General features: G+C 46.7%; 1 protein-coding gene across 6 annotated transcripts in view; it reads left to right on the forward strand.

The window, feature by feature from the left end:
• The first annotated feature begins 13,789 nt into the window (after positions 1–13,789).
• The window catches only part of KLF12 (Kruppel like factor 12), a 249,267-nt gene continuing 242,679 nt past the window's right edge, over positions 13,790–20,377 (forward strand). For 3 of the 6 annotated variants that reach the window (XM_040425352.1, XM_040425354.1, XM_040425355.1), the window contains exon 1: positions 13,942–14,061. The gene's annotated coding sequence lies outside the window, so the exon portion shown is untranslated. Of the gene's footprint in view, positions 13,890–13,939; positions 14,062–20,377 lie in introns of those variants that run through there. The other 3 variants (XM_040425351.1, XM_040425353.1, XM_040425358.1) reach the window with 2 other exon arrangements.

The raw sequence follows: 20,377 nt of genomic DNA on the forward strand, positions 1-20,377 counted from the left end.
CACATATATTCGTTTTTTAGAATACTCATTTTTTTCCCCCCAATTAGTACAGTTATTGCCCTTCGGCATACTCATTCCCGACAAGCGTCCCCGTAACCATGGGAACGCCTGGTGGTTAGAATATACCATCGGGTCTGAGTTTTCACGATCTAACTCAGATCCGATGGTATATTCTAACCACCAGGCGTTCCCATGGTGATGGGGACGCTTGAAGTTAGAATATACTGCCAGGGCGCTGTGATCCACGCAATTAACCCCTCAGGTGCGGGTTAATTGCGCGGATCACAGCGCCCTGTGCACCCTCCCCCCCACCTTCCCAGTATTAAAATAATTGGTGGCCAGTGCACCCTAACCCCCCCTCCCCCCAGTATTAAAATAATTGGTGGCGAGTGGCCACAGGGTCTGTGCGGCGCATTGCTTATAGCACAGACCTGTCACTTACCAGTAGGAGGAGCGCCCGGCCGGTCACAGACATCGCAGGCAAGTATAATGCTTCTATTGCTAAGTAACCATGGCAGCCAGGACTGCAGTAGCGTCTTGGCTGCCATGGTAACCGATCAGAGCCACAGCGATTAAACTGGGACTCCGATCGGTTAAATACAGGGGAGGGAGGGAGGACGGCCGCACTGGCCACTAATGAATTTAAAACTGGGGAGGGAGGGAGTCTGCCCCCTCCTGCCTGGCAGCACCTGATCTCTTACAGGGGGCTATGATACGCACAATTAACCCCTCAGGTGCAACACCTGAGGGGTTAATTGTGCGGATCACAGCCCCCTGTAAGAGATCGGGTGCTGCCAGACAGCAGGGGACAGTCATGTACACAGTTCGTAGTATATTCTAACTTGAAGCGTCCCCATCACTATGGGAGCGCCTCTGTGTTAGAATATACTGTCGGATCTGAGTTTTCACGAAGTGAAAACTCAGATCTAAAAAGCTTTTATGCAGACGGATCAGCGTCTGTGTGAAAGTAGCCTACGGACACGGATGACAATCTTGTGTGCATCCGTGTTTTTTCACGGACCCATTGACTTGAATGGGTCCGTGAACCGTTGTCCGTCAAAAAAATAGGACAGGTCATATTTTTTGGACGGACAGGAAACACGGATCACGGACGTGGATGTACAACGGTGCATTTTCCGAGTTTTCAACGGACCCATTGAAAGTCAATGGATCCACAGAAAATCATGGAAAACGGAACGGACACGGATGCACACAACGGTCGTGTGCATGAGGCCTTATAAATGTAGAGAAATTGAAATTTGGAAATTTGCTAATTTTTCAAAATTTTGGGTAATTTTTTTAAATTTTTTTTATAAATAAAAATGAAATTTTTTGACTCAATTTTACCACTGTCTTAAAGTAGAATATGCGACAAGAAAATGATCTCAGAATGGCTTGGATAAGTAAAAGTGTTTTAAAGTTATTACCACATAAAGTGACACGTCAGATTTGCTAAAAATGGCCTGGGCAGAAAGGTGAAAAATGGCTTTGTCCTGAAAGGGTTAAGTCCTATTCCGTTCCGTTATTCCACAAAACATATCTGCATGGTTTCCATATGCGATCCGTTTTTTTGTGGATCGGAAACAGTAACTTTTCAATCACCAAACACATGAGCAATATGAGCTGGGCATAGCATTTCTACAGTATGGATCCGCAAAATACGGATGAAATATGGATGTGTTCCGTGTGCGTTCTGTATTTTTTGCGGACCCATTGACTTGAATGGGGCCTCGGACCGTGATTTGCGGACAATAATAGGACATGCACTACTTTTTTGCGGAAAGGAAATGCGAAAATGTTTTTGCGAACCCATTGAAGTGAATGGTTTTGCATACGGGCTGCAAAAAAAAACAGAACGGAAGCAGAAAGAAAATATATCAGGGGAGAAAACCAGAACTGGATCGCACATCCACAATGCTATGCTTAGATCTAATTAAACTCGCTTCTCAGCGCTATATTTAATTGTACAGCCCCTCATACTTCATGCTGTACAAGAGGCATTAGTATACATTTTGATCAAAAGGCATAAGGCCACTCACCACGCCAAGGTCGCCTCTTTGAGTGGGACCTACTCTGACAAAAAGGCGCAGCACAATGCGGTGACAAAGCGGCACTGCCCTAGTAGGCGGCGGGACCCAGGAGTCAAACAGCAACCCTGCTGTCCGACAATGCCACCCATGACACTGGGTCCCACCAACCCACCAGCACAGCGCCACAAAAACAAAGGCCACCACGCAGTACTGCACCATGTGAACAGTTGTCTAACACAGTGGTGGGCAAACTTTTTTGTCAACTGAGCCAAATATCGCCAAAATCACGAATTAAAATTTCTTTCGAGAACCACATTTTTAAAAACTAAAATATTGCGTCAACAGTACCAGTGAGGACTATTAGGGCTCATGCACACGACTGTGTGCCCCCCGTTGCCATATTGCAGGCCGCATACGGCGTGTCAGCAATACACGGGCACTGACCGTGTGCAGCCCGCATCAAGGACCCATTCACTTCAATGGGTCCAGGATATGGGATATGAGTGCTACAGAGTGCTTCTGGCTGTGCCTCCGCACCACAAAAAGGTAGCGCATGCACTACTTTTTTGCGGTGCGGAGGCACAGCCAGAAGCACCACGGAAGCACACTGTAGCACTCATATCCCGGATCCTGGACCCATTGAAGTGAATGGGTCCATGATACGGGCTGCACACGGCCGTGTGCAGCCCGCATCATGGACCCATTCACTTCAGCATACGCTACTTTTTTGCGGTGCGGGCAGTCGGATGCGGATCGCGAACCCCATTCAAGTGAATGGGTCTGCGATCCTCATGCAGCTGCCCCATGGTCTGTGCCCGTGCATTGCGGACCGCAGCACAGGCACAATGCCCTTACATTCGTGGGCATGAGCCCAGAGTGTGTTTTTGAATACTTTTATATGTACTTTCTTTTATTTGGATCTTGATTATTATTTCATTTTATCTTTATAATTTTTTACTTTTATTAAACTTGTCTGCAGATGTGGATGTAATGTGGATGACGCACTTATGGGGGATATCTGTGGATGACGCACTTATGGGGGATATCTGTGGATGACGCACTTATGGGGGATATCTGTGGATGACGCACTTATGGGGGATATCTGTGGATGACACATATATAGCGTAAGATGCTATATATGTGCCCTCCACAGATATCCCCCATAAGTGCCCTGCAGTAAGTAAAGTAATGTATTAGTGTGGGGAAGGGAGGAGGCAGGGACACTTGCGGCGGGGCTGGTGCAGAGCCCGGCGCTGTGCACACACCGGGGGCAGCTCCTACCTTTCTGCTGCAGGACATTTCGCTCCTCCTGAGCGGCGGCCTCTTCACCACTCCTCACATGGCCGGTGTTCTGCCGAAAGTCCGCCGCTGCCCGCCCTTCTGCTGCTGTGCGCAGCGTGACATCTCACCCTCCGTCATGCGCCTCCTGCCTGCTTCATTCATAAAGTGGAAGGAGCAGACAGACGGGGCAGGAGGCGCATGACGGACATTTTGCAAGCAGCTTGAGCGGCGCGATATGACTGCGCGGCCGCCCACCCGCCAGCCCGCACCAAAGAGCCGCATTCAAGGATCAAAAGAGCCGCACTTTGCCGACCACTGGTCTAACACAACATGTCCGTTGCTATCAGGAGCTACAGGTCAATGACCACTTCTATGCAGACTTCTGCGAAATTAAAACCACCTGTGCTGAATGGGAGGAGTGCGGATACCAGTGGTAAAGAAGGAAGACTTAAACAACATATCATATCATTGATCAAAATGTACACTAATGCCTCTTGTACAGCATGAAGTATGGGGGGCTGTACACTTAAATATAGCGCTGAGAAGCGAGTTTAATTAGATCAAATCATAGCATTGTGGATGTGCGATCCAGTTCTGGTTTTCTCCCCCTGATATGTTGTTCAAGTCTTCCTTCTTTACCACTGGCATCAGCACTCCTCCCATTCGGCACAGGTGGTTTTAATTTCGCAGAAGTCTGCATAGAAGTGGTCATTGACCAGTAGCTCCTGATAGCAATGGACATGTTGTGTTAGACAACTGTTCACATGGTGCAGTACTGCATGGTGGCCTTTGTTTTTGTGTCGCTGGGTTGGTGGGACCCAGTGTCATGGGTGGCATTGTCGGACAGCAGGGTTGCTGTTTGACTCCTGGGTCCCGCCGCCTACTAGGGCAGTGCCGCTTTGTCACCGCATTGCGCTGCGCCTTTTTGTCAGAGTAGGTCCCACTCAAAGAGGCAACCTTGGCGTGGTGAGTGGGCTTATGCCTTTTGATCAAAATGTACACTAATGCCTCTTGTACAGCATGAAGTATGGGGGGCTGTCACTTGAATATAGTGCTGAGAAGCAAGTTTAATTAGATCAAAGCATAGCATTGTGGATGTGCGATCCATTTCTGGTTTTCTCCCCCTGATATACAGAAAGAAAATATGTTTGTGTGCATGAGCCCTTACCCAGTGGGCTGTAAATGACATATATTGCGCTTGACCATAGTTATAGCTCCACATGTCAGCACGGCAGCTCTGGCATGAACTGTACCAGATGTCGACAGGCTCAAGGACTGCCCCACTTTCTGCTCAACATACGTGTGCAGGGCTGGTACTGCTTTTTTAGAGAAGTAATGACGGCTTAGGACTCTACACCTTGGGTGGGCACAAGCCATCGGTTCTTTGAAAGATTCAAAGTCCACGATATGGAAAGGGAGGGACTGTAGTACCAGTAACTTGGCCAGGTACACGTTCAGCTTCTGCGCCGCTGGATGAGTGCACGCATACTGTTTTCTCTTTGCAATCACCTTGGTGATCAACTGCTGACAAAACATGTGATGAGGAGTAGGAGGAGGAGCATCGGGAGCAATAGACGAAGGAAAGGAATGACAGCTTCCTTCTGCTGAGGTTAAGGAGCCCTGAATGCTGGAGGAGTGTGGGCCGCTGGAAGATGCAACCGTTTGTGTAAGTCTGTACCACTACATTAGGCCTCACGCACACGACCGTTGTGTGCATCCGTGGCCGTTGTGCCGTTTTCCGTTTTTTTTTCGCTGACCCATTGACTTTCAATGGGTCCGTGGAAAAATCGGAAAATGCACCGTTTTGCAGCCGCATCCGTGATCCGTGTTTCCTGTCCGTCAAAAAAATATGACCTGTCCTATTTTTTTGACGGACAACGGTTCACGGACCCATTCAAGTCAATGGGTCCGTGAAAGAACACGGATGCACACAAGATTGGCATCCGCGTCCGTGATCCATGGCCGTAGGTTACTTTCATACAGACTGATCCGAAGATCCGTCTGCATAAAAGCTTTTTCAGAGATGAGTTTTCACTTTGTGAAAACTCATATCCGACAGTATATTCTAACACAGAGGCGTTCCCATAGTGATGGGGACGCTTCAAGTTAGAATATACTACGAACTGTGTACATGACTGCCCCCTGCTGCCTGGCAGCACCCGATCTCTTACAGGGGGCTGTGATCCGCACAATTAACCCCTCAGGTGCTGCACCTGAGGGGTTAATTGTGCATATCATAGCCCCCTGTAAGAGATCAGGGGCTGCCAGGCAGCAGGGGGCAGACCCCCCCCCCCTCCCCAGTTTGAATATCATTGGTGGCCAGTGTGCGGCCTCCACCCCCGGCCCCCCCTCCCTCTATTGTAATATCATTGGTGGCCAGTGTGCAGCCGCCCCCCCCTCCCTCCCTCTATTGTAATATCATTGGTGGCCAGTGTGCGGCCTCCCCCGGCCCCCCTCCCTCCATTGTATTATCATTGGTGGCCAGTGTGCGCCGGCCCCCCCTACCTCTTTTGTAATATCATTGGTGGCCAGTGTGCGGCCTCCCCCCCCCCCCCCCCCCCGATCATTGGTGGCAGGGGAGAGTTCCGATCGGAGTCCCAGTTTAATCGCTCTGGGGCTCCGATCGGTAACCATGGCAACCAGGACGCTACTGCAGGCCTGGTTCCCATGGTTACTTAGAAATATTACAATATTAGAAGCATCATACTTACCTGCTGCGCTGTCTGTGACCGGCCGGGAGCTCCTCCTACTGGTAAGTGACAGATCATTAAGCAATGCGCCGCACAGACCTGTCACTTACCAGTAGGAGGAGCTCCCGGCTGGTCACAGACAGTGCAGCAGGTAAGTATGATGCTTCTAATATTGTAATATTGCTAAGTAACCATGGCAACCAGGCCTGCAGTATTGTCCTGGTTGCCATGGTTACCGATCGGAGCCCCAGCGATTAAACTGGGACTCCGATCGGAACTCGCTGCCACCAATAATGGGGGGGGGGGGGGAGAGGGGAGGCCGCAACTGGCCACCAATGATATTACAATAGAGGGGAGGGAGGGGGGGCCGCACACTGGCCACCAATGATAATACAATAAAGGGAGGGGGGGGGGGGAGGCCGCACACTGGCCACCAATGATAATACAATAAAGGGAGGGGGGGCTGGGGGAGGCGGCACACTGGCCACCAATGATATGACAATAGAGGGAGGGAGGGGGGGGGTGGGGGCCGCACACTGGCCACCAATGATATTCAAACTGGGAAGGGAGGGGGGTCTTACAGGGGGCTATGATATGCACAATTAACCCCTCAGGTGCAGCACCTGAGGGGTTAATTGTGCGGATCACAGCCCCCTATAAGAGATCGGGTGCTGCCAGGCAGCAGGGGGCAGTCATGTACACAGTTGGTAGTATATTCTAACTAGAAGCGTCCCCATCACTATGGGAACGCCTCTGTGTTAGAATATACTGTCGGATATGAGTTTCACGATCCAACTCATATCCGACAGTATATTCTAACATAGAGGCGTTCCCATGGTGATGGGGACGCTTCAAGTTAAAATATACCATCGGATTGGAGAAAACTCCGATCCGATGGTATAATAGGGACTCCTGAGTTTACATTGAAAGTCAATGGGGGACGGATCCGTTTGAAATTGCACCATATTGTGTCAACGTCAAACGGATGCATCCCTATTGACTTGCATTGTAATTCAGGACGGATCCGTTTAGCTCCGCACGGCCAGGCGGACACCAAAATGACTTTTTTTTCATGTCCGTAGATCCTCCAAAAATCAAGGAAGACCCACGGACGAAAAAACGGTCACGGATCACGGACCAATGGAACCCCGTTTTGCGGACAGTGAAAAAATACGGTTGTGTGCATGAGGCCTTAGTGCCACAGTTTTCCCAGGCCAGTTTATGGTTACGCTCCATGGGCCAGATTTATCATTAGCTCAAGTCAAAATAATGGAGTGAAAAAGTCGCAAATTTTTGCGCAATAGCTAAAACTGCGTAAAAATGTGCGACTTTTATTGACTCTGCGCTATGCTCTCCAGTTTTCTGAAAGTGGGCATGTTTTCTTATGTAAATGAATCTCTAGACAGATTTACTATTGCGACAATTTAAAAAGTTGCAAAAAATTGCGCAATTTCACTTCAGTGAGGACCATGCTTATCTTATGTGACTTTTTAATAGAACATGCGACTTTTTCATAAAGACGTGCGACTTTTGTAAAGCCGCCTACTGAAGGATAAACTGCTACCGTCAAACCACATTTATCACAGTGTCAAAGGAAAATTTATAAATCTGACTTAGCCAAAAGTGACTTTGGACATATGTAAAAATGGAGTAAGATGTAAGTTTAGTGATAAATCTGGTCCAATGTATTGATGCACGGCCGTGGTGCCAACATTAGCACCCTGACTGTGCTTCACCTTCAGCAACTTGATAAAAAAAAATTCCCACACTGCTGAGTATGGCATTTTACCCCCACCACTCTGTACTGATGGGGGTAGGGGGCTCCCAATTGCTTGCATTCTCACAGATTTGGAAGTCTTGGACTCTTCTTCACAGTGAAAAGCTAACCCCGCTTCTATGGTCACTCTCCATTACAGTCAATAGGACACACAGAAGCAGTTGAGCATGCTCATCCTACTCCCCACTTGGCATGCAGGGAGGGCTCCACCATTCTTGAGATATGTGTGGGGGTTTCAGCAGTTAGGCCCCCATTAATCAATTTTTTAGGTCATGTCTGCTAAATAGGTCTTAAATGCATGAGGGAACAATATAACGGCCTGTGCACATGAGTATTTTCTCCTTCAATGTGCCATCTGCAGCTAGCCCTGGAGGAGCCACAGCGGAGGATGGGAGTGGTAGTAGCTCTGGCTGTCATCGTTAACCAGGTGTTCTGACACTGTTGCTTCTTAGGGCAGTGCAATCAAAGTAGGAGGCGCCTTTTCTTCCCTCAGACAACTTGGTTCTGGCGCTTCTGTCTGCTGGTTACTGCGGTACCCATGATGTTGTTTGGATGGGTGCAAGGCATGGCAAATAGAGTGCAAAGTTCAATGGCTAGCCCATAATGCAAGTCAGTAACCAGGCAAGAAAAAACTGAATAAATGTCTTTCTTTACTGTAGTGCAAAATGGGAGTTGTAGTAGATCCAACTATAGCAAAATACAGTTCCAAATATAAACTTTGCAAATCTCCCCCAGAAAGCAATATATGTATTTAGGCAAGGATGGAAATTAAGGTCCTTTTGGCTCTTTCTCTTGCTAAAGTCTGTCTCAGTAGAATCAATGGCTGACAGCTGTACTTTTGCAGTTATGCCTGAAATGTTATGATTGGCCGGGTCATTCCTTAAGTGGGTAGCGTGTCTTCACTGTAATCCCTCCATGACAGTAAAGTCTATATTACTCTCAGCGGCAGTTACCTTAGTGACTGATTCTTGCCACTTGGCCATGCAGATTTCTGAACCTTCTCCTTTATCCGTTTTCACGCTTTCTTTAGATCTTGCAGCAATCAGAGATCTGTTAGGCCTCTTTCAGACGGGCGTTGCGGGAGCGTTACAGGAACACCCGCGATTTTTCAGCGCGAGTGCAAAACATTGTAATGCGTTTTGCACTCGCGTGAGAAAAATCGTGCATGTTTGGTACCCAAACCCGAGCACATAGACTTATACTTCCTTCCTCTCCCTACTACTACCTCAGACTCTCTAGAACTCTCTAGATGTGGAGCCAGCCACCACCTAGCAACCGCCTGCAAAAGGCTGTGTCTGACTCCCGACACCCCCTGCTGATCAGCTGTTTGAAAAGAAGGCCGCGCTTGTACAAGCGCTGCATTCTCTTGATTGTTTAATGACTCGCTGTCACAACTGCAGAGGTTAACAGGTGTAATTACACCTAAGCCGTCCCATTCACTTCAATGGGATATCTCCTTCCTATTCACTTGAACAGGAAGGAGCTCTCCCATTGAAATGAATGGGAAGTCTTAGGGTACTTGCACACTTGCGTTAAATGTTTCCGGTATGGATTTCTGTCCTAGGGGCTCAATACCGGAAAAAAACTGATCAGTTTTATCCGAATGCATTCTGAATGGAGAGCAATCCGTTCAGTATGGATCAGGATGTCTTCAGTTCAGTCACTGTACGGTTTTTGGACAGAGAAAATTCTGCAGCATGCTGCGATATTTTCTCCATCCAAAATTCCGGAACACTTGCCGGAATTCCGGATCCGGCATTATTTTCCCTTGAAATGCATTAATGCCGGATCCAGCCCCAAGTGTTCCGTAAAAACGGATCCGGTTTTGCGATCTGAGCATGTGCAGACCTTTAAAAATGCGAAAAAGATAAATACCAGATCTGTTTTTACGGATGACAACCGGAGAGACTGATCCGGTATTGCAATGCATTTGTGAGACGGATCCGCATCCGGATCCGGCAGGCAGTTCCGGCGACGGAACTGCCTTCCGGAATCCAACAATGCAAGTGTGAAAGTACCCTTAGCTGTAATTACGCCTGTTCACATCTGAAGTTGTGACGACGAGCAGGTAAACAATGAAGAGAAGGCAGCGTTGGTACAGCTGATCGGAGGGGGTGCCCGGAGTCAGACCCCCGCCGATCTGATATTGATGACCAGTCCTGAGGATAGGTCATCAATAAAAATAAAGCAGACAATCCCTTTAAAGAACAAACCATTTGCAGATACCCCCTGCCTTGAGGTACTGCATATGCGTTTTTTTCATGGATAGCACACTGACCCATTCTTTTCAAAGGGTGCCTTCACATGCATCACATCTTTTTGCTCAAATTTCGTGTGAATGGTACTTATTTTCGGTCTCAGAAAATGTGCTTCATGTGAAGGCAAACTAAGGGCCCATGAATGCATCCATCTTTTTTTTTTTTTTTAATCTGCAAGTCTCAGCAGAGGTCCTTATTTGTGGATGGGAATACCCAATTCTATGTATGGGAGTGAGAAAAATACACACGTGGAAAATATCAGTATTTTGTAGATTGAAATACAGACACAGCATGAGTGCAGAATACATAACATGCCCCAAAACAAATCTGAGGCAATATCAGCACAAGTCACATGTGGATTCACCGCAAATTAGTTGTGGATTATTTGACACAAATTTCACCCTGTAGGATGGAAGATATAAATCTGCAGCCTATGCTGATTGATATGTTGCGGATTTAAACTCCGCACCACCGGCTAACTTCTGAGGGGATTCTTTATGGAACATTTGGATAAGATTTTTTTAATTCTCATCAATTTGACCCAATGGATTTTCCATCTGCAATTCTAGTGGCAGAAAATCTATAGCATATATGTCCTGTGAGGTCTCCAGATAGAATTATTCTGTACTGGTCTCTGTCCCTGCAGTTGGACACTGTCCAATCAGCACAGACAGTGCCAGACTATGTACAGACACCCCCATTTGACAAGGGAAATAATAACGCCCAGCTGTAAATGTATTAGAAATATTCAGGAGGAATAACCTAGGAACAGCACATCGCAGAAATGTATTTCATGGGAAATACAAGTCTTGACTACACGTAGACCCATATTACCCTTCAGTGGCATAGTGTGGAGTGGGCTGGAGGAACAGTAGCCTCGGGTGTCAAACTACAAGGGGGCGCGTGGTAGTGTTCCTTTTAAGCCACTAAGGGTCTCAGTAGGGCCACTCACTACTGCCACCTGCAAACCCGGCGCTGGACTTCAGGTTACACTGTGCTTGTTCCGAATTCTAGGGCTGCCCACCCCGACAATGCACACTGTGTGCAGCAATTGTCTGGCCGATTCTCGGCATAATCCCCGGTAGCATCCGGATCTCTGCGGACCCCATTATAGTCAAAGGGGTCCAACGGGAAGGCGATAGTATCCGGCAATGCCTAATCTGGAGAACTTCAGCACACTGTTCTTTACCAGAACAGCCTGCTGGAGTTCCCTCCCACAAGTGTGAAAATAGCCTTACATAAGACCACAGGTGACATCTACTAAGTTATCTGTACTCGGAGAGTTATCACTGTGTTATCTGTGGTGTTACATAGGACTGCAGGTGACATCTACTACATTATCTGTACTCAGAGAGTTATCACTGTAGTTACCTGTGGTGTTACATAGGACTGCAGGTGACATCTACTAAGTTATCTGTACTCGGAGAGTTATCACTGTGTTATCTGTGGTGTTACATAGGACTGCAGGTGACATCTACCATGTTATCTGTACTCGGAGAGTTATCACTTTGTGATCTGTGGTGTTAAATAGGACTGCAGGTGATATCTACTACATTATCTGTACTCAGAGAGTTATCACTGTAGTTACCTGTGGTGTTACATAGGGCTGCAGGTAGGTAAAAAGGGGGGGGGGGATCCACAGGTTAGGGGCACATTACTTGGCTTGGCCTGGGCGCTGGCAACCTATGCTATGCCACTGTTATCCTCCATATTTATGATTATATAGATTTTTGAGATCCATGTTATGCCAGTGTTTTCTTCAGTGGCACTTTAGGTATAATCTCTGCCATTGCCCACTAACATGGACCAAAGCAGGCGTAAGTGAGAGTCTGCATTCAGAGTCCATTGATTAGAAATACCAATGTTGGAAACATGGACTTGTTAGTTGCTGCATTGACTAATATTAGTGCCACTTCATGTATAAGGCTATGGTCACTTCTGCATTCGGAGCGTTAGGCCTCTTTCACACGAGCGTGACAGATTAGCTCCGGATGCGTTCAGTGAAACTCGCACCATTTTGCAAGCGAGTTCAGTCAGTTTTGTCTGCGACTGCATTCATCTTTTCCCCCGTGGGTGCAATGCGTTTTGATGCGTTTTTCACACGCGTGATAAAAAAACGGAAGGTTTACAAACATCTCTTAGCAACCATCAGTGAAAAACATTGCATCTGCACTTGCTTGCGGATGCAATGCATTTTTCACTGAAGCCCCATTCACTTCTATGGGGCCAGGGCTGCGTGAAAAACGAAGAATACAGAGCATGCTGTGTTTTTCACGCAACGCAGAACTGATGCGTGAAAAAAAAAAACACTCATGTACACAGACCCATTGAAACGAATGGGTCAGGATTCGGTGTGGGTGCTATGCGTTCACGTCACGCATTGCACCCGCGCGGAAAACTCGCTCGTGTGAAAGGTGCCTTCACATGTGGCGGACAAAGGTGCCAGAAAATGCTCCGCTACAGATTTTTACAATGGTGTGCATTTTGATGAGGGCAGGGATTGACTCTTTTCAACCCCATATGATAACATGGGGGAAGTCTCTAAGCCGAGTATTTTGTGGTGGATTTTTCCGCCATGCATCGTAGCCCCAGTCTGCATTTACGTCAGCCCTTTTCTTGGCGTCAAAATGACGGAAACCTCGTTTGAATCCTGACAAGCCCTACTAAATGTCCATAGGGGTCTGTCAAGTGCCATTTGGATCTAGACCAGCGTCTTGGCTGCCATTATGTATAATATGAACATGAGGTCTAATGCTGTCACTTGCACACCGTGTAACTTTGTGTCATAAAGCTGGTGACAATAGCCATTTTCTTAAAAAGTTGGAAACTATCTTTGGGCTCATGCACACGGATGTGGCTGTTTTTGTGGTCCGCCAAACACGGATACCAGCCGAGAGCCTTCTGCCCTTTTTTTTATTCCTTCACAAATGTCCTATCTTTGTCTAAAAAACGGACAAGAAAATGATTTTTTTGAGGCGCCACGGAACAGACGTGCTGATGTGGTCAGCACACAGAGTGCTGTCCGCATCTTTTGCGCGAATGGGCCGCAAAAAATACAGATCAGATGCGGACCAAAACTACGGCCGTGTGCACGAGCCCTTATCTGGAAAAGCCTGAAAGGGACATTGATATATTCGGACTAGCCGCTCGGTTCTTATATCAACGCCATAATAAACCAGCGTCGGCCAGGTCTCCTTCCAATACTGTCATGGTGGTCTGTGAAACATTTCATTGAAGTAATCACACCATTTTGTACCTCCACTAATTGCATATGCCCAGATATTGATTCTTCTAGTACAGGTAACGCTGTACGCTGCTAGATTTACTTCATGCCATTTTATCACCTCATTACATGCACTTTTCCTGTATCAAAATAGGCTTTTAAGAGAAATGGTGAGGTAAAAACTGCACTGTGTATTGTATGGGAGCAGGAGAGCCCTGCCATCTCCAGGCGGGTCCATGCACACGGGCATTCTGTGGGTGTAGCCTCCTACTCCTCAGGGTGGGAGCAGGGAGGGGTTCACTAGGAAAAAAAAGGGGATTTCGAACAGACGCAGCAGCGACTCCTCGCCTGAGGTAAAAGTCGCGTATACATGTAGTCCCGCCGGTAAGAGAAGGCTCCTACAGCTCCCTACCGGGAGGTACACGGATAGAACGCGTTCTAGAGGCGTCTTTTCGGCAGAAACCCCGCTGCCTGGCGGGCGCAGCGCCGTCGGCTGTCCGCACCCCCCCAGGCTGGGGCTCCCCGTGAAACTCGATGCACGCTGCTAATGCTCCCAGTATATTGTCCTCTCTTGTTTATGAAGCCTCCACCCACCGGCCCACCCTAGATTTAGCAGATCACGTGATCCCGGTAAGTCATTTGCAAGTACAACAGTTCTCTGTGTGCCCCCATTCATTTCCTGAGGACTGCATTGAGCAGCTGAGGGAGTCTCTGTATGTGTATGTGTGAGGAAAGGCTCAGGCAGGGGATTCTCTGTAAGGGACACGAAAGCCCATTCTACTGCTCTGCAGCTTCTACTCAGGTCTGTGACTCTTCCATTTCTTATCAGTCCGTGCATTTCCATCTGTGGCCAGGCCAGTCATACAGTGTGTCTTCTCCGTGCCTGTGTCATCACTGCAGGGCTCGGCTCGGCGAGGGTTAATGCTGCCATGATGCTGCTGCTATTCATAGGCTCAACTTGCAGATCTGCTCATTCGCATCCTGTCATCTGTGGTGTAGGTCATCCAGGAGGGTTTAGGACTTTCTTGTTGTGTTTTGGAAGTGCTGATGACCTGCTTGTCATGAGCACCCCTCCCCCCCCCCCTCCCATACTCATCATTGTCTGCATGGTAATGATGTAGAACTGTCACTTGCCTCATAAAAGTAGTCAGAGGGCTGGCCTATGGCAGCAGCCTGCTAAGTTTGCATGTGGATTTAGCAGGGTCTTCTAGGGAAGAGGCCTGGAATGAGACCACTGAGGGGTGACCCGGTGACATGAGCTGGGGGTGGCGCTGGTCAGGGGTGCGCTGTCATCTTCCTTTGTCTGGTTTTGGGGATACATAAATTGTGTGTATTTGGTATTATTTATGTCCAGTTTGTAGCAATTTTATGAACAGATCACCAGGCAAATGTATGCGGATGGTACTTTCATCCTGATATACCTGTTCATCCCAGCGGCTGGAGGCTAGCCCATAGGAATGACCACAGCTTTATCTGCAGGACTCCCTCACCCTGGTGGCGACATCCCAAATATCATTTCTAATATTGATCCAGCGTGCGGGAAGTTGTTGTTGGGTTTGCGTTTGCCATGTAAATACTGACGTAATGGCAAAGTTTAGAGGGGGGGGGGGGGCGATCAAAGGCAAGAGAGGTGTCAAAGCCCTGGACATTTTGGGGAGTGACTGAGCCCCCCACCATACAAAGAGCCATTAGCAGGCAATGGGCAGTCTCCTTGTGGAGGCTGATCACCTTAGTGTTAGCTGCTTACAGTCAGCTGCTAAAAGCCGGGTTCAGTTGGAAGCATTAACACAGACAGAAGGCTGTAATCTGGATAAAAGGACATTTAGCATGGCTGCTTGGCTGGAGGTCTTTAAGGGCTGCCTGCGTCTTGGATGGGTATTTAGTAGTCCTGACTAATGATCTGTTTAGCATTGGTTAGAAGATTGCTTCCCCTCCATCATGTGCTCCTGTCATTTACAATACAGGCATGTGCCATGCTAGTCCCAGCACCGACATCTGTCAGTCAGGGGACGTCACCAGCCTGATCCATTGTGACTTCTGCATTCCGCTTTTTACTCGGGTCTATGTCGTCATGGGTCTGTTACTATATCTGGCTGCGGTGCAGAGCCATGTGACGCTGACACGTCCTATTGCATGTGCTGCAGAGATGTAAAAATCCAACCTTGTGCTGGAATTGCTCGGAATTTCGTAACAACGTGTGTTTGTTGACAGGATGCGGCCGCTTTTTATACCGGAGATCGTTGGGGAAACGTTTCTGCAATGTGAAGCAGTTGGTGTTTTCGGACTTTATAGAAAGGCGTTTTGCTTTACTACGGGAGTCCTATAATAATTAATCTACATACAAGCATGTTAATGGAGAGACATCATTTATTGCAGACGGTTGCTTATATTTAACCCTACGTATACGAAGCAGGTTTCTCATAGCAGCTGCTACGGGGCCCATCTCCATGCAGAAATAAGGTGCAGTGATACAATGTATAGAAGGTGCCATGGAAAAGGTAGTACAACCCATTCTTTACTCTGGAATCTCGAGGTTCCGTCTTCTGTTTGCCTTATCTCTCCTGCGCAGCATTACTCTTTGCATTTTTCTTGTGCTGTGACCTCATACTTGCATGTGACATCACTGTTTGTATAATTCCAGCGTTGCAACATCAGATTATGCCTGTACTGTGACATCACTATGTGCATTATCCCTGTACTGTGACAAAGGCTTGACAAAGGCCCCATTGAGTGGGCTGAAACGTTGCCTGGGAATAAACGGGTCATCACCTCTTATCACATTTGGAGTGCTGCCTAATCTTTGGATATACTATATTGGAGGAAAAGTTACCTATCTTTTCAGAGGACTTGCACCCTAACCACATTTTTTTCCCACTGTGCTGCTGTTGCTTTTTTGTTTTTTGTACTGTGACGACATCACTATGTGCATTATCCCTGTACTGTGACGACATCACTATGTGCATTATCCCTGTACTGTGACGACATCACTATGTGCATTATCCCTGTACTGTGACGACATCACTATGTGCATTATCCCTGTACTGTGACATCATCACTATGTGCATTATCCCTGTACTGTGACATCATCACTATGTGCATTATCCCTGTACTGTGACATCATCACTATGTGCATTATCCCTGTACTGTGACATCATCACTATGTGCATTATCCCTGTACTGTGACATCATCACTATGTGCATTATCCCTGTGCCGTGACATCATCACTATGTGCATTATCCCTGTGCCGTGACATCATCACTATGTGCATTATCCCTGTACTGTGACATCATCACTATGTGCATTATCCCCGTGCCGTGACATCATCACTATGTGCATTATCCCCGTGCCGTGACATCGCTGTGTGCATTAGGCCACGTTCACATCTCCAGCAGGCTGTAATGGCAGAGAGCAGCCTCCTGGATTTCTCTGTATCCAGCATTGCTGGATTCTGTAGTTCACCGCCGGATTCCTATTGACTGTAATGAGGTCCAGCAATGAACCGTCTGCATTCTGGCATAAATGATGTGTTTTGTCCGGACAAAAAAATAGCATGCAACGGTTTTTCTTCCAGCTGACAGCTAGCATTTGTACAGGATTAGACAGCCGGATTACCTAAGGGCTCATGCACACGACAGTATTTTGCGTTCAGTATACTGGCCATTTTTTTAGTTCAGTATGCGGTACATATACTGAACCATTCATTTCAATGGTTCAGCAAAAAAAAACTGAAGTGTCTCCGTGTGCATTCCCTTTCAGTATTTCAGTATTTCCGTACCGTGAAAAGATAGAACATGTCCTATTCTTGTCCACAAATCACGGTGCTTGGCTCCATTCAAGTCAATGGGTCCGCAAAAAAAACTGAACACATACGGAAATGCATCCGCATGTCTTCTGTATCCGTTCCGTTTTTGCTGAACCATCTATTGAAAATGTTATGCCCAGACCAATTTTTTTCTATGTAATTACTGTATACTGTACATGGCATACGGAAAAACGGAAAGAAAGCAAAAAACAGGACAATGGAGCCGTAAAAAACGGGCCGCAAAACACTGAAAAAGCCAATACGGTCGTGTGCATGAGCCCTTAGGCTGTATTACACCAGCAGATTATCTGACCAATTTCTGTCCAATCAGACCAATAGTTGGTGTGTGTAACAAAAGATCTGTGTGTGTAATAGGCCATTAGCCTTATGTATTAGGGTACTTTCACACTAGTGTTTTTGTTTTCCGGTGTTGAGTTCCGTCCTAGGGGCTCAATAACGGAAAAAAACGAATGCATTCTGAATAGAGAGCATTCCGTTCAGGATGCATCAGTCAAGTCGAACACTTGCCGGAATGCCGGATCCGGCATTAATTTCCTTTTGAAATGTATTAATGCTGGATCCGGCCCCAAGTGTTCCAGCAAAATGGATCCGGTTTTGCGGTCTGCGCATGCGCAGACATGTAAAAATGAAAAGAAAATAAGAACCGGATCCTTTTTTCTGGATGACAATCGGAAAGGTCTCACAAATGCATCCGTTTGCGTACAGATTGCCGGAGATGGAACTGCCTGCCGGAATCCTCTGCCGCAGGTGTGAAAGTACCCTTAGGCCTCTTTCACACGGGGGTCCCGGATTTGTTCCGGATGCGTTGCGTGTGCATTGCGGGAAAACCATGCAAGTAGCCACGCAATTGCTGTCAGTTTTGACTGCGATTGCGTTCCGATGTTCAGTTTTTTTCTGCGCGAGTGCATTGCAATTTGCACGCGCGTGAAAAAAAACTGAATGTGGTACCCAGACCCGAACCCGGACTTCTTCACTGAAGTTCGGGTTTGGGTTAGGTGTTGTGTAAATTGTATTATTTTCCCTTATAACATGGTTATAAGGGAAAATAATAGCATTCTTAATACAGAATGCATAGTAAAATAGGGCTGGAGGGGTTAAAAAAAGAAATAAAAAATTATTTAACTCGCCTTAATCCACTTGTTCGCGCAGCCCGGCTTCTCTTCTGTCTTCTTCTTTGAGGAATAGGACCTTTTGATGACGTCACTGCGCTCATCACATGATCTTTTACCATGATGATGGATCATGTGACGGACCATGTGATGAGCGCATTGACGTCATCAAAGGTCCTTTTCCTGTGCACAGCAAAGAAGAAGACAGAAGAGAAGCTGGGCTGCACGATCAAGTGGATTAAGGTGAGTTATCTTATTTTTATTTTTTTATTTTTATTTTTTTAACCCCTCCAGCCCTATTTTACTAAGCATTCTGTATTAAGAATGCTATTATTTTCCCTTATAACCATGTTATAAGGGAAAATAATAATGATCGGGTCCCCATCCCGATAGTCTCCTAGCAACCATGCGTGAAAATCATACCACATTCGCACTTGCTTGCGGATGCTTGTGATTTTCACGCAGCCCCATTCACTTCTATGGGGCCTGCGTTGCGTGAAAAACGCAGAATATAGAACATGCTGCGATTTTCACGCAACGCACAAGTGATGCGTGAAAATCACCGCTCGTGTTCACAGCCCCATAGAAATGAATGGGTCAGGATTCAGTGCGGGTGCAATGCGTTCACGTCACGCATTGCACCCACGTGGAAAACTCGCTCGTGTGAAAGGGGCCTTAGTTGTTACTTGTTATGCCCCTTTTTTAATTTAGAATTTTCTCATGGGCAGTAATTTATATTTGGAAGCAAATGTATATGAAATGAAAGGCTATTTTAATCAAAATATTGGCGAAGAGAAATGTTGGTTAGATTTAGATACGTTTACTATTAAGCATCTATGTAAACTGTTAGCCATGGGAATGCCTGGCATATGGGGAAATACATTTCCCTGCGCCAGTCCTTTAGGGTATGGCTACACGATGACCTTTGTCTGTGACATACTGCAACGTGACAGTCACACAAAAATCAAACTTGGATGGATTTTTGTGCACTGCCGCGTTGCAGTTGCGGCGTGTCACAGTGCGACATCATTGACTATCATTACAAAAAATGTTGAGACCTAAATGTTGTCGTGTAGGCAAACCTTTATCCACAGTTTTTTTTTATGATGACCCTAGTGCTAAGTTCTGCTGCTAAAATTCGTGAAGATCAGTATTATCAGTGGCGGTGAACCAGCCTGAGAGCTACATGTGGCTTGTGATGGGGTACATGGCTCTAAGGCTACATGCACACGACCGTATGTGTATGCCATCCATTTATTTTCATTTATTTTTTTGCAAATCCATTGTAACAATGCCTAAGGCCTCTTGCACACGACCATATGGCTTTTTCAGTATTTTGCAGTCCAAAAAAAACGGATCCGCAAAAAATCCGGATGACGCCCGTGTGCATTCCGTTTTTTGCTGAATGGAACAGCTGGCCCCTGATAGAACAGTACTATCCTTGTCCGTTATGCGGCCAATAATAGGACATGTTCTATCTTTGAACGGAAATACGTAAACGGAAAGCATACGGAGTAAATTCCGTTTTTTTTTTTTTTTTTGGTGGAACCATTGACATGAATGGTTCCGTATACGGAACGCAAAAAAACGGAACGTAAACAAAAAAAAAAGTTTGTGTGCAAGAGGCCTAAGGCCTCCTACATGACCGTTTTATGTTTTCCGTTTACGTGTTGGAACCATTCATTCTAATGGTTCCGCCAACAAAAAAAACTGAATGTACTCCGTATGCATTCCGTTTGCGTATTTCCGTTTTTCTGTTCCTTTGAAAGATAGAACATGTCCTATTATTGCCCGCAAATCACGTTCCGTGGCTCCATTCAAGTCAATGGGTCCACAAAAAAAACAGAACACATACGGAATATACTCCGTATGTCTTCCGTATCCGTTCCGTTTTTGTGGAACCATCTATTGAAAATGTTATGCCCAGCCCAATTTTTTCTATGTAATTACTGTATACTGTATATGCCATACGGGAAAACTGAACGGAAACCAAAAACGGAACCACGGATCAGTGAAAAAAGGACCGAAAAACACTGAAAAAGCCATACGGTCTTGTGCAGGAGGCCTAAAACTGACAAAAATAGGACATGTTCTATATTTTTTTTTTGTGGGGCTACAGAAGGGACATACTGATGCGGACAGCACACGATGAAATGAATGGGTCCGCATCCTATCCGAAAAAAAA

The sequence above is a fragment of the Bufo bufo genome, chromosome 3 (genome assembly GCF_905171765.1).
Source record: "Bufo bufo chromosome 3, aBufBuf1.1, whole genome shotgun sequence".
NCBI classification, from domain to species: domain Eukaryota; kingdom Metazoa; phylum Chordata; class Amphibia; order Anura; family Bufonidae; genus Bufo; species Bufo bufo.